The sequence below is a fragment of the Amblyraja radiata genome, chromosome 11 (assembly GCF_010909765.2).
Source record: "Amblyraja radiata isolate CabotCenter1 chromosome 11, sAmbRad1.1.pri, whole genome shotgun sequence".
Lineage (NCBI taxonomy): Eukaryota > Metazoa > Chordata > Chondrichthyes > Rajiformes > Rajidae > Amblyraja > Amblyraja radiata.
In genome coordinates, this window is record NC_045966.1 from 809,725 (window position 1) to 822,832 (window position 13,108).

Below are 13,108 nucleotides of genomic sequence, written 5' to 3' on the forward strand. Positions count from 1 at the left end.
TCCAAAAAGTGGTATCAGCTGTATAGGTCACTGTTGCATTATTCAATAGACAATAAACAATGGACAATAGGTGCAGGAGTAGGCCATTCGGCCCTTCGAGCCAGTACCGCCATTCAATGTAATCATGGCTGATCATTCACAATCCATTCGTGTGTCAATGTACTGGATGCACCCAGACATTAATCACCATTTAAATCCGATTTCGGTCAGAAATAGTGTTAGCAGATCACAGAATCAGAAGACATGTTTAAGGTGAGAGGGGAAAGATTTTATAGGAAACCGAGGGGCAACTTTTTCACACAGAGGGTGGTGGGCATATGGAACGAGCTGCTAGAGGAGGTAGTTGAGGCAGCCACTATAACAACATTTAGAAAGGTACATGGATAAGAAAGGTTTAGAGGAACATGGGGCAAAGCTTAGATGGTTGACATGGACATGTTGGGCTGAAGGGCCTGTTTCCATGGTGTATGACTCTATGACACTAAAACAAAATATGCTGGTCCTCCATTATTGCTGGAACAAGATAAGTTAGCCCCTATTATGGAAAAATTATGAATATATTTCATTGGTCCATGGGACCTTGTAACATTTTCATGATGTAATTTTCATTTGACATTGATTAATATCAGGAATTAAGCAATATCAGTAAATAAAATACCTCATTTGTGGAAGGAGGTTCAGGCAAAACCTTAAAGAGGCACGTTCCTATCCACATTGGATCACCATTAATGTGAAACACCAGTTTACAGAGAATGTTATTGATATTGCAGTCATTCATGTATAAGAAATATGTGTCTCAAAGGAAACCTTTTCTCTTCAGTTGGTGGAGGGTGGTGGGTATCTGGAACAGGCTGCCTGAGGAGGTAGTCAAGGCAGGTGTTATAACAACCGTTAATATGAATCATTAACTAAAGACTTTCCGGGTGAATGCACTTGACAAATATTTCTCGTCTCAATATTAGTTATAAACAGTATCTTGTTTTCTTTCCAGCCAAACGAGCTTTGCAAGATATTTATTTATTTAACTAAAATTCAAGAAGCATTTATTAACATTGGTGACAGGATTATCTTAGAAACTTGTAGCATAGGAGGCCATCAGCCCAAATAATGGCACGTACAACCACACATTAGTTACCTGCAAGTATTTTTAATTTGTTCACTATTCTAGAAGATCATTTAATTGCTGTGTGTAGGATTGTAACCATGCCGTTGGTCAGTTGATCTTTTCTTGTGTTTATCATGTGCTTGGATCCAATTGTTTTCCCTTCTACATATTCACTCTGCCCTTTCCCTTAATTTTACCCCATATCCTCATTTGATTCAATCGTTGTTTACATTCAGTTTCACGCCTTCTCTGCACCCATTCTATACAATGTAATTCATTCCTAACAATTTCATATTTCTCTATCATTTGAGTACCGCCGAGCTTCAAAAGAGAACATTTGACAAATATTTCCACTGATTAAACTCTGTAACACCAGTAGGATAGTACAGTAAAACCCTTGCAAATAACTTGAGCGATAACATTGTAGCAACATTCTCAGTGGACAGTACATTGACTGTAACAGGAATATATTTATGTCAATCTCTCTGTAATTAACTTTAAATCCCAGTTGTGGAACCAATCTTCATACCTCAAATGAATAATCTTAAATGGCTTGTGTACACTTCTCAATGTGTTTTGCAGCTTACTTGTTGTGAAACCTAATTAAAATATATTAATCGATAGAAAAGGTTTGATGTTTAAGAAAATCAAACAAAGCAGCATTTGTGGAAGGAGATGTCCGGATGGGCTTTGCTCCACTCCAACCTCATTTTACCAGCTTTCTCTCCCCAGTCCATCAGACTGAAGAAGATTCCCGAATTTAGACACCACCTGTCCATTCCCTCCACAGATGCTGCCTAAGCCGCTGAGTTCCTCAAGCACTTTGTTTTTAGCTCAAGATTCCAACATCTGCAGCTTTTTACTCTATTTGAAACGTAGGTTGAAAGAGCAGAACAACCTGCAGGTCCCATTCGAAAACCACTTCTGGAGCAGGCCTGACTGACTACTGTGGATCAAGGGGTCCCAACCTGGGGTCAATTTACCTCCAGGGGGTACATTTCACCGACCCAGGGGGTACATTTGTTGATTCTGGATCTTACATATTTTTTCTCATTGACTGACTGTGTTTGGTGCCGGTATATGCACATCATTAGTTGTTCATAAATAAGTGAAATAACATTGTTATATTCTATTAAAGTTGCTAGGGGTAAACGGGACGAAAAAGGTTGGGAACCTGTGTTGTAGATCTAAACCTGCACCTGAACCATACATGAGCCAAATGTATATGTGTTTGCAGATCTTTTGAACATTTTCCATTCTGCATCACCCCTGTCCCTCATCAGTCTCCAGCTGATGAATCTACCTGTATCTATTGTAACTACAGCTGTAAACCTTTCTTCACTACAAACCTTGAGTGGTAACATGAATTCAAATGTGAATTCCTGCAATAAATTACTTAAATTAAGAGCCAAAAGGTGACTAACTGGTGGTGAAGGCTTCTTTTTATAGATTTAGCAAGAGTTGCATCTTCAGTATTTTTTTAAACTACATATGTTCCAGTCCGGTTTGTAAACCAGTACATATATATAAGAGCGGAACTCGCTATCAAAACATGGGGGGGACGTGTCCCCTCTGGCCCCCCCCGGGTTTTCCGCCCCTGCATATATGGTTACTTAACACATATAACAATGTAATGTTGATTGAAAATTACATAATTAAAAGAAAACTGACTGTTTGTTCTGATCTGTTTGAACTGTATAACATTTTAAACCATCTCAGAATGCTAAGATTGTTATCAGGTCACATCTCAAATTAAGACAGAAAACTGCATTCGTCAGAAGGCTGTCAAAATCTACTGAGGTACAGGGCAGATCGAAGTGGAAGCATCTGGCCATGGGACATGATGACCTTAGAGCAATGCATCTTAGTTTGAATGATTCAGGGCAATTAGGTACGGCATCATCCTGGTTTGGACATCCTAGACCTCAGGAAGGATTTAACACTTGGACTTTTATGAATTCTTACGAATGGCGCAACTTTGGGTGGACAAGAGGATGGGGACTGGACTTTGTGCCTTCCTCCACAGTGGGAATCACTGTGGGGGGATGTTTTTATGTTTTGGTGTTGAATTTCTTCATGAATACTGTGTTGTATTTTTATTAGTGTGCTGCAAGGACATCAGAATTTCCCCTGAATAAGAGGATTAATAAAGTATATCAATCAATCCATAGTTATGTACTTGGTCATGGGGCATTACAGCCTAGTGGTTGATTAATTTAATGAGGAACTTGAGCTCCTGGATGAGGTCATCATAGATCATGGCCAAGATTCCAAACCCATATGCATGCCCAAATACAAATTGTCAGTTTCCTCTTGAGGGGACATATTAAAGTACAGGTGCACAACCTTTTATCCGAAGATCCAAATAACGAAAACCTCCGAATAGCGGCCATTTTTTCGGTCCTTGAAGAAAGGTCCTTGAAAACGTTCACCGAGGGCGGCCTGCAGAGGTGACAGCGGAACCTCCGGTCGGTCCTCGAAGAAAGGGGAACTAAATCCCCATTCATAAAAGAGAAGGTGAGGGTATATTGCGCGGGAGGGTTAATAATTGACAATATGCTGCTGCCTGCCCGCTGAGTTAAAAAGTTCCCACGGTAGACTCACGATACACAGTGCAGATTGTCGCTCCCTTCAGTTTCACCCCACCTACACCCCTCTGCTTCCCGGCCATGTGTGTGACCCCTTCCCTCCCCTCTCCAGCTCCCCGCCCATTGCACCGGCGCGGGGGCTTTGCACGGTCTTCACGTCGGCGATTGCAGCAGGACCGTGCCAGTCACCGGAGACGTCAGGACCAATTGGACACCGACCACCAGGCCCACTGCAAGCACGGAGATCCCAGAGACCCACAGCCAGCAGCAACTCCAGCCCAGCCCCGCTCCAACTCCAGAGGAACACATAGGGGCAGAAGCTGATGGTGTGCAAGGTACGTCTTGTTCTTGAGGTGGCGGATGAGGGGGCGCAGCTCGGGCTGTGGGCAAACTGCCACTTGTCGCCGTAGCAGCCCATCGGGGAGCGGATTCCTCTGGAGTTGGAGGGGGAGGGGGGTATTGTGCTGTTTGATCGCCCCCTGCTATCCCAGGGACAGGGAGACACAGCGGCTTTTTAGACTGGTGGGCAATCACTTCCAAAGTTCTGCCCACACAGTCAGTACACCTCTCCTATACTGCATTTCATACAAACATTTATTCTGCAAGAAAAAACGACATTGAAGACTCAAACTCGCGATCGAGTAACTGCCAGGATCAAGGCGCAAACTCGCGACCTTGCGGATATGAGCCGAGCACTCTACCACTGAGCCAGCCATCAAAATCTACGCTAAAAAATTTCCATTCCGAAGACCGACAAATTGTGAATTACGAAAAGTGTCTGGTCCAAAGGCTTTCGGATAAAAGGTTGTGCACCTGTACTTCACAATATTATTTTCACACAAAAAATATAAACTCCAGTGATATAAACAAAATCAATGGGGCAATAATTCAGAGATGGTTTATCAATTGGTGCCATTTTAATTATCTTGTAGATATAGAGTTCAGGGATTTTACTGCTTGTGCATTTCTGAAACCAATCACAGGCCGTCCGACGGTTGTGAAAGGGCCATTCCATAATCCATTTTCTTTGTAAATTGGAAATGAACAAAAAGAGTATGTGGGACGGTCACAGAAACAGCTGTAACAGAAGAATGGTCGCCAGCCGGCCTCACTGATTCATAAGTGAATGAGTGAGTGAGTCTGCTCAGCACTCCCAGCTCCGCCCAGCTACACCCAGCCCCCCCATTAATGGTGTGGATGTGCAGTTTACCGGAGAGTACAAATACTTTGGAATGTACCTGGACAGTAAATTGGACTGGTCCAGGAACGCTGAGGCACCAGAGAAGGGACACAGCCAGCTGGCTTCGTCCTGGGGGTGGAGTTGTGATTGGCAACGGTGATTGGCCTCATCAGCAACAACGATGAGTCGGCCTATAGAGAGGAGGTCCAGCTCCTAGCAGCATGGTGCGCTGACAACAACCTGGCCCTTAACTCCAAGAAGACCAAGGAGTTCATTGTAGACTTCAGAAAGTCTAGGGGCGGCACGCACACCCCAATCCACATTAACGGGACGGAGGTGGAACGTGTTTCCAGCTTCAGGTTCCTAGGGGTCAACATCTCCGATGACCTCTCTTGGACCCACAATATCTCAACTCTGATCAAGAAGGCTCACCAGCGTCTCTTCTTCCTGAGGAGACTGAAGAAGGTCCATCTGTCTCCTCAGATTCTGGTGAACATCTACCGCTGCACCATCGAGAGCATCCTTACCAACTGTATCACAGTATGTTATGGCAACTGCTCTGTCTCCAACCGGAAAGCACTGCAGAGGGTGGTGAAAATTGCCCAATGCATCACCGGTTCCTACCTCCCCTCCATTGAATCTGTCCAAAGCAAGGGTTGTCTGCGAAGGGCGCTCAGCATCGTCAAGGACTGCTCTCACCCCAACCATAGACTGTTTACCCTCCTACCATCCGGGAGGCGCTACAGGTCTCTCCGTTGCCGGACCAGCAGGTCCAGGAACAGCTTCTTCCCGGCGGCTGTTACATTACTCAGCACTGTACCTCGGTGACTGCCAATCACGACCCCCCCCGGACATCCCTTCCACCAGGTAAAATATAATTGCACTACTATGACTGTATGCACGTAAATAGTTTTATTTCTTGCTCATATTCTATGTCGCTCTTCTAGGGAGATGCTAACTGCATTTCGTTGTCTCTGTACTGTACACTGCACAATGACAATAAAGTTTGAATCTGAATCTGAATCTGTTGGATTCACTGGATATGGTCTTGGAGGGGAGGATGCTCCTCAAACTGCGGAGCGTCTTCAACAATATAGCTCACCCCCTCCATGACATACTGGTCAACCTGAGGAGTACGTTAAGCAACAGACTGGTTCCACCAAGATGCAGCACAGAACGCCACAGGAGATCCTTCTTCCCTGTGGCTATCAAACTGTACAACCTCTCCCCCTTCTCTCGTGGGGTAGACTGGCTCCCCCTCAAATCCCCATCCCAAATATTTTGTATTCTAACTTCATCGAAGAGACAGGTGATAATCTTACAACAGAGTACGAGAGAAATTGATAAACAGCAATATCAAAAGCACGTCTTCCTAATTAATGAAATCTATGATTGATACAGAGGGATCATGGGATCCAAGTCCATAACTCCCTGAAAGTGCAAACACAAGTAATCGAGTGGTAAAGAAGGCATATGAAGGCATTTGGAATATTGCACGCCATTCTGGTCGCCCCATTATAGGAAGGATGTGGAGGCTTTAGAAAAGGTGCAGAGGAGGTTTACCAGAATGTTGCCTGGATTAAAGGGTATTAGCTTCAGGGAGATGTTGGACAAGCATAGATTGTTTTCTCTGGAATTCCACAGGGAGACCTGAGAGAAGTATATAACATTATGATAGGCATATATAGGGCAGAAATTCAGAGCCTTTTTGCCAGAATGGAAAAATCAAATACCGGAGGGGATAATTTTAAGGAGAGAGGGCATTCAAAATATTCACTTGAAAAGCCAAAATGAAGCAGGACAAATTAACATAATGAGAGACAAGGTAGGATTTATAGTTTTTCAATAATCAACAACTGTCCAATATTCAAATATATTTGTACAAATATGTGATTAGGAAGTGTTTAGAGGGCTGGCCTGTTTTGAGAGCACATAGAACAAGGTTTTCCACTGTACCCAATACATGACAAACAATTAACGTTCAAGGCAGAGACTAACAGATATTTAGTCCAAGGGAGTTAAGGTTACACTAGCTATGATTTTATTTCAATGGCGGCTCGATACAAATTAGAAACATAAAAAAATAGGTGCAGGCGTAGGCCATTCGGTCCTTTGAGCCAGCACCGCCATTCAATGATCATGGCTAATCATTCAAAATCAAAATTAGTACCACGTTCCTGCTTTTTCCTCATATCCCATGATTCCGTTTGCTAAATCTAAATCTCTCTTGAAAACTCCCAGTGAATTGGCCTCCGCTGCCTTCTGTGGCAGAGAATTGTACAGATTCACAACTCTCTGTGTGAAGGGAGATGGGTCAATTGACTTGTCCCTGGTGCTGTTTGCTTCCAACAAATCGGCTGATGACTGAGAACATACATAGTTTTAGTTTTAGAGATACAGCTCGGAAACAGGTCCTTCGACCCACCGGGTCCACGCCGACCAGCGATACCCGCACATTAACACTATCCTACACCCACTAGGGACAATTTTTACATTTACCAAGCCAATCAATCTACAAACATGTACGTCTTTGGAGTGTGGGAGGAAACCGAAGATCTCGGAGAAAACCTACGCAGGTCACGAGGAGAACGTACAAACAAGGTGCACTGTGTCTAGGTGTATATCTGAATGACAATAAAGTTTTCATTCATTCATTCATTCATTCCATACAGACAGCACCCGTAGTCAGGATCGAACCCAGAACTCCGGCACTGCATTCGCGGTAAGGCAGCAACTCAACCGCTGCGCCACCATGACCGCTCCTCCTCTATTCAGAGGCCTCAAATTACCGTGTTAATGCTCGGTAACACCTCGTTAATATGCTCAGGGTAACTGAACGTAGGAAAAAGATGCATAAACATAAACATGACACTAAACTCTCTTGACTTGACAGTCTGAAGAAGGGTCTCGACCCGAAACGTCACCTCTTCCTTCGCTCCATAGATGCTGCCTCACCCGCTGTTACTCCAGCATTTTTGTCTACCTTAAACATAAAGTAATAGTAAGATTAAACGAGAACTTATCAGTTTGAAGTTTGATCTTTATTTTATGAGGAGTTACGATGGGGGATTACGTGAAGACCCTGCCAGCATGCGTGCGTGACATTCTTCAAAGCAGCGGTGTGGAATCACAGTAATAGTAATTGAAATAAACATAGTAAGATAAGAAGAACTAATATACCAGTTGACCTTTATAATAGAGGGCGGGAGCGGAGGGCACGTAATCCCTCCACCCCCGCCCGTCGCTGTTGCACTGCGTGAGACGCTATGTCGCGCACGTGTGCTGGCGGGGTCTTCACGTAGTCACTCACGTGACTCCGAAGTAAAATGTTAGTTTAGTTTAGTTCCTTGTCACATGTTCCGAGGTACAGTGAAAAGTTTTTGTTGCGTGCTAACCAGTCAGCGAAGACTATGCATGATTACAATCGAGCCATCCACAGTGTACAGATACATGATAGAGGGAATCACATTTAGTCTAAATAAAGAGCGTCCGAGGGTCATCAAAGAGGCAGATAGTAGTTCATCACAGCTCTCTTGTTGTGGTAGGATGGTTCAGTTGCCTGATAACAGCCGCAAAGAAACTGTCCCTGAATGTGGAGGTGTGCGTTTTCACACTTCTGTACCTCTTGCCCGATGGGAGAGGGGAGAAGATGGAGTGAGACTGGTCCTTGATGACACTGCTGGCCTTGCCGAGGCAGCGGGAGGAAGGAGTGGAGGTTGCCTTGGTGATGATCTGGGCCACGGCCACAATTTCTTGCGGGTCTTGGATGTAGTTTGTGAAACATCGCATATTAATTATTGAGCTAATCAACAATTATCATTTTTCATAATAGGTATGTTACAATACTTACCTTCAGCGGCGCTGCAATTCTGCCACTGGCCGTGTGCGCGATTTTGGCGCCTTTGAGGGGGGGGCGGGGTTAAAACGCGTTTTTTTCCTACCTTGTCCTGGATTATATTTGGTTGGAGTGCAAGCTTTTGCTGAAGAATTGTTCCGACGGCCGTTCTGTGTATTTTTTTTTTGACGCGCCCGACAAGTTCAGCGCTGGAGTAATTTTAAAATCACTTTCTAAAGCTGTCAACGTCGACAACGGGGACGGATTTCACGTACGGGACAGGTAAACAAAAGCCGTTTATTTTATGTATAAAAGTGCTTCTTAAGATGCCTTTAATTCACATTTTACATTGCGAAACGGTGATTTTTTTCCCCATACGAACCGGCAGTATTTTTCCTGCCGATAAGGGGTTTAAATTCACCGCAACTGCAACGTTCCAAATGATCACGTTCCAGAAAAACCCACTCGCAAGATGATTTAAATGGCCATTAATTTACAGGTATTAAACATTAAATTCCTTCCGTTTGGCCTATAAATCCATGACAATGAGATTTAAAAATTATGTTATACAGGTATTGTGAATTCTTGTGTGAATGTTATTTGGACATATAGGCTATTTAAAAATGTTAATCTATTCTTAAGAAATTGATAGATGGTTTAGATCTAGTAATTGAATTTTGTAATTAGCTACAATTAGGTAACTAACTAATTATATGCTTTAATTTCAAGTCATCTAAGTAAGATTGTTTCATATTTGTTTCAGAATGCTTCAATCTATAATAACTGAAAATTTCTTTCAGTTCTCTTAATTTTTAAGAAAGTTATGGGCTTTTGTCTGTCCTCGATCACAGCTTTTGTGTTAAGTCAATGAAAAAGCAATAGGGAACAAGATGCTAATTTCCAAGTATGAAAATGGCCATAACCTTTTTAATACTGAAGATATGAAAGTGAATTAGGTGTCAAATTAAACTTCATTTTATTCTTTATTAGATTAGATTAGATTAGATTAGATTACCTTTTATTGTCATTCAGACCGAAGTCTGAATGAAATTGAAGCAGTCATACATACAATACAATACAATAAAAAACAACAATAAACACATATTAACATCCACCACAGTGAGTCCACCCAACATCTCCTCACTGTGATGGAGGCAAAAGTCTTAGGTCTCCAGTCTCTTCCCTCCTCTTCTCCCTCTGCGCTGAGGCGATACCCCCCGGGCGATGTTACAACTGTCCCGCGGCTCAAACACCACAGCCCGGGGTGGTCGAAGCTGCCGCCCACCAGTCCTGCTGACGCAGCCGCTGGCCCGCGGCCGAACCCCGGACTCAGGCCACCGCCGCCAGAACACCGTCCCAGCCACCGGAGCATCGTTCCAGCCCCGAGCCGGATCGCCCTCACGTGAGTGCCGTTACCGTCTCAGCCTCGCGCCAGGCCGCCCCGACTGGGCGCCGCCCCGACTGGGCGCCGCTCCTCCCTCGGGCTGGGCCGCCCCGACTGGGCGCCGCTCCTCCCTCGGGCTGGGCCGCCCCGACTGGGCGCCGCTCCTCCCTCGGGCTGGGCCGCCCCGACCGGGCGCCACTCCTCCCTCGGGCTGGGCCGCCCCGACTGGGCACCGCTTCTCCCTCGGGCTGGGCCGCCCCGACCGGGCGCCGCTCCTCCCTCGGGCTGGGCCGCCCCGACTGGGCGCCGCTCCTCCCTCGGGCTGGGAACGCCGTACCTCCCCGAGCTCGGCCACTCCGACGGGAGCACCGTTCCTTCCTCGGGCCGGCCGTCCTCACGGGAGCGTCATAGCCCCTCACGGAAGCCCTGTTCCAGCCCCGAGCCGGGCCGCCCTCACGAGAGCGAGCTCAGTGCGAGTCCTGGCGGGCTCTGCCTCCTGAGCCTCGAGGTCGCCAGCTCCGCCATTAGGCCTCAGCGCAGACGGAGGCAGAGAAGGGGAATACGACAAAAAAGTCGCATTCCCCCGCAGGGAGAGACAGCAAGCCCCGTTTCACCCCCTCCCCCCCCCCAAAACAGAAACTAAAAACCAAAACTAGACTAACCAAAACGAAAATAAACAACCCAAAAAAACACAAAACAAACAGGACTGCCGGAGAGCCGCTGCAGCCAGAGCCGCGCCGCCACTAGGATGATACATTCTGATGGGATACATTACAGACTTGATTTTTTAAATCTCAAAATTGTGTAACATTGCTACTCATATCATATCTCGGAGCTGAGGCGGCGGGACTTGGAGCTGAGGCGGCGGCGGCCCGATTCGCTGAGGCGGCGTTCCAGCTTTCGGCAGCGGCCCAACTCGGAGCTGAGGCTGCGTTCCGGCGGCGGCCCGACTCGCTGAGGTGGTGTTCCAGCTTTCAGCAGCGGCCTGACGGAGCTGAGGCGGTGGGAGCCCGACTCGGAGCTGAGGCGGTGGCAGCCCGACTCGGAGCGGGGGCGGCGTTCCGGCTTTCGGCAGCGACATCACTTCGGAGGTTCGGCCGTGGGCCCAGTGGACAACCGGGAGCTCGCAGGTTACAGGTTGTGACCTTTTTTTTTTTTTTTTTTTTCAATTCAATTTATTTGTCATTTGGACCCCTTGTGGTCCAAACGAAATGTCGTTTCTGCAGCCATACATTACAAAACAAAAAAGACCCGAGACACAACAGTTTACACAAACATCCATCACATCGCTGTGATGGAAGGCAAAAAAAAAGGTATCTCTCCACTGCACTCTCCCCCCCATGTCAGAGTCAGAGTCAAAGTCAAAGCCCCCGGCTGGCAATGGCGATTGTCCCGCGGCCATTAAAGCCACGCCGGGTGATGCAAGGTCGCGCACCGGGTCAAAGGTCAAAGGTCAAAAACTTTATTTGCCATTTGTGCTTACACACATAGGAACTCTTGTGCGGCTATTCAGAGAGTCAAGTCAAGTTAAAAATTAAAATTAAAAATTAAAATTTAAAAAAAAAAAATTTAAAAAGACACACAGAAGACACATAGAGCATTGTAACTTGCACAAACCCTATATCAGGACATCAGTTCATTTTGTTTTGTTTTGGCCAAGAGTCTCACTCTTGCAGGGAAGAAGCTCTTAAAAAAGCGTGTTCTATTTGTGGCGATACTGTCCGCTCGTCTGTGCCTGAGGTTGTATGTGCAGTTTTTGTGTTTGAGCAGGGAGTGAGCTGGATGTAGTGTGTCTCTAATGATTCTCTCTGCTCTTTTTTGACAGCGCTGTGTATAGATTGTGTCCATGGAGGGGAGTTCAGTTCTGATGATCCTCTCTGCAGTCTTTATGACTCTTTGCAGAGCCTTCCTCTCTGTCTGTGTGGTGTTTCCATACCACACCGTGATGCCTGTGGTGAGGATGCTCTCTACCAGTCCTTTGTAGACCTGGGTGAGAGGGCGACAGTGCAGACCAGCTTTTCTGAGCAGCCTGATGAAGTACAGTCTCTGCTGGGCTTTTTTCACTGTGGCTGCAGTGTTCAAAGTCCAGTTCAGATCTGATGTTACTTGTAGTCCCAGGTATCTGTAACTGTCAGCCCTCTCCACCACAGTCCCCTTGATGATGAGGGGCTGCAGGGGGGGTGGATTTTTTCTGAAGTCCATTATTATTTCTCTTGTCTTGTCTGTGTTGAGGCTTAGGTCGTTCACCTCACCATAGGCAAGAATGTCGTTCACCAGACTCCTGTAGCCCGACTCGTCCCCCCCCCTTGATGAGGCCCAGGATGGTGGTATCATCCGCATACTTAATAATGATGGTGTTTTCCTGGGTGGAGACACAGTCGTGTGTGTACAGGGTGAAAAGTTTGGGACTGAGACAGCAGCCTTGTGGTGATCCTGTGCTGACGGTGAGCTCTGCAGACACCCTCCTTCCCATCCTCACCACCTGTGGTCTTTCAGTCAGGAAATCCAAGATCCAGTTGCAGGTGGGAGTTGGGACGCCGAGGTCTGTCAGCTTCTCAGTCAGCCTGCCCGGGCGAATGGTGTTAAAGGCCGAGCTGTAATCCAGGAACAGCGTTCTGACGTATGTTCCTCTGCTGTCCAGGTGTTGCAGGATATGGTGTAAAGCAATGGCCACTGCGTCATCCACTGAGCGGTTGGGGCGGTAGGCGAACCGGAGGGGGTCGATCGTGCCCGGGACCATGTGATTGATATGTGTGAGAACCAGTTTTTCTAGACACTTCATGGCAACTGGCGTGAGTGCCACTGGCCTGAAGTCATTCAGTGTGGATGGGTTTGTTTTTTTTGGAACTGGTACAATGGTGGAATATTTAAAAATACAGGGGACCACTGCTTGGTTTAAAGACAGATTGAAGATGTCTACATACACTCCCGTGAGTTGTTCTGCACAGGCCTTCAGAACTTTAGGAGGGACGCCATCTGGTCCCACAGCCTTGTGGGGGTTCACCTGCCTCAGAGC